This window comes from Sinocyclocheilus rhinocerous, unplaced genomic scaffold (assembly GCF_001515625.1).
Source record: "Sinocyclocheilus rhinocerous isolate Xijiao unplaced genomic scaffold, SAMN03320098_v1.1 scaffold1539, whole genome shotgun sequence".
NCBI lineage: Eukaryota > Metazoa > Chordata > Actinopteri > Cypriniformes > Cyprinidae > Sinocyclocheilus > Sinocyclocheilus rhinocerous.
This window is the reverse complement of record NW_015662173.1, coordinates 43,791-46,140: the sequence shown is the minus strand read 5'-3', so window position 1 is coordinate 46,140 and position 2,350 is coordinate 43,791.

Genomic DNA, 2,350 nt, shown 5'->3' with positions numbered 1-2,350 from the left:
GTTTAGAAAGATTGACTCAATATTTAAAAATTGGTCCTAGCAATTGTATTAAAAATGCCTGTAAGCTGTATAGCATTGTATATTAGTTACATGCACTGTATTCTACTGTAATCAGGTTTATGAAAAAACATATTAATCAAACATGAATAGCATCTTACAGACAGACATAGATAAATAGAGTTTACTGTGGGCTGAAACAAGCATCTGTGAACAGGAAACAGAGGTGTATATAGATAAGTGTGAAAACATGTTTCTACACAAGTTTGCTGTTCCCTCCGAAAACTGCAGAAAACAGTTAGCGCTCACACTTGACCTTTGTATTAAGTAGCAGCACTCAGTGTGCTGCGAGTGAAGGGTGTTAAAGCAGGTGTGTGACACAGTTAGTCACGCTGAGTGTGTGAGCATGTTGAAAACAGCCTCATATTAGAATCACAGGGTCAGCATGAGCTCAGGCTTTCAGAGATGCTAAACACCAGCTTTAAAAACCGCGTTCAATACAAGACGGGACAGCATCTGAGGCATAATGTCTATAATGTGTATACTCATCCCTCAGTTAAACTGAAATCACATTTAGCGTATCAAACTTATTTGCAATGAAAGTCTATTGGTCCAGGATTTCAGAGGGGTTTACAGTAGAAATAAGAGGGTTGTATTTTTGTTGAAGCACTTACAATAACTATTCTGTTAATATTTGAGCTGTTTTGTACGTTATGCAAATATAATTTCTGTATAGTTTGTTCAATGCAAACAGTCCTTTGCTGGTTATCTTTGCACGTCATAAAAAGTTACCACGTTTACCCATATGTTAGGTGGTCATTACATTTTGAGTTCGAGTCTCATATTAACCCTCAAGCATCTTTTGGGACAAATGTGGGCAAACTTTGTAAATAGTTTCCTTAATGTGAGCGGGGGGAAAAATTGACTCAATTCAACCACACACACACACACACACACACACACACTCTCTCTCTCTCTCTCTCTCAGACACACACACACACACACACTTCAAAGTCAGATCAAAGTCCTGCTGCAAGATTTGTTGATGCTTCCAAACAAAAACACGTCTGAAACATGCTACTTGTTAGGTTATTATTTATTCTTACCTGTTTGTCTGTAAGCCTATTTTGGCATCTTTATATAGTCTCACCCAACACAATTTTTGGTAACACTTTAAAATACTGTTCCATCATTAATGAATAACTACACAAGAACATAAGTAAAGCAATATTAGCACTCTAGTATCTACTAGTAACTAACAAGAAACTCTGAATAATGAATTAGTAATTAGTTGAATGTGGTAGTTCGCTAATAGCTAATCAGTAACTACTATTTTTTCAAACCTCCCCAAGAACTACTAAGAACTACTGTATACAGGTTGATAATTAAGAGGAATAATGCATAATATATAATTAATTCTAAAGTAATTTTTGGTAACACTTTAAAATACTGTTCCATCATTAATGAATAACTACACAAGAACATAAGTAACTCTAGTATCTACTAGTAACTAACAAGAAACTCTGAATAATGAATTAGTAATTAGTTGAATGTGGTAGTTCGCTATTAGCTAATCAGTAACTACTATTTTTTCAAACCTCCCCAAGAACTACTAAGAACTACTGTATACAGGTTGATAATTAAGAGGAATAATGCATAATATATAATTAATTCTAAAGTGGTAAGTCATGGTAACCCACTAGTAATGACTCAAGCATTACCAACATCTTCAGAAGGAATTACTAATTATTTAGATCAGTATACTAAAGTGAATAACATGATAATTCTCTTGTAATGACTGAAATCATTGTAAGCTTTTGAGGGTTTTGTAAAGTATTGGATAGTAATTATTCAGGTGTTACTACATCCTTCTAAAATAATTACTACAGTTTTTGCCTATTGCTTGAACACTTTTTGCAAAACTTCGGCTCATTGTGTCAAAACTTTACACACAAGCACACAAGACAACACTGGGAAATAAACCATTCACATCTATGTCGAATTGAAACTCTGCTATCAAAACCTAACAATCCTTTGTCAAAATGTCACTCTGATGACAAAATGATACACACTTGCATCATATGAATACACTTTCAGATTAGCAGCAACACACTAGTGTACTTTATATAAAACACTGCAGTCTTTAATTTTCACTGTTTTTATTCAGTTCATCAGTTAGCATTCTGTGAAGCTCAATGCAACACTTACAGTTTTTGTTCTGTTTTTTTCCAACAAAGGTTTTCACAACAACCAAAAATGAAAGTACTGAAAGGTTACAAATGACATCAACTCAATACTGCACATCACAGTACTATACTTTACAGTACAGTACAGTACAGTAAATGCAGTAATG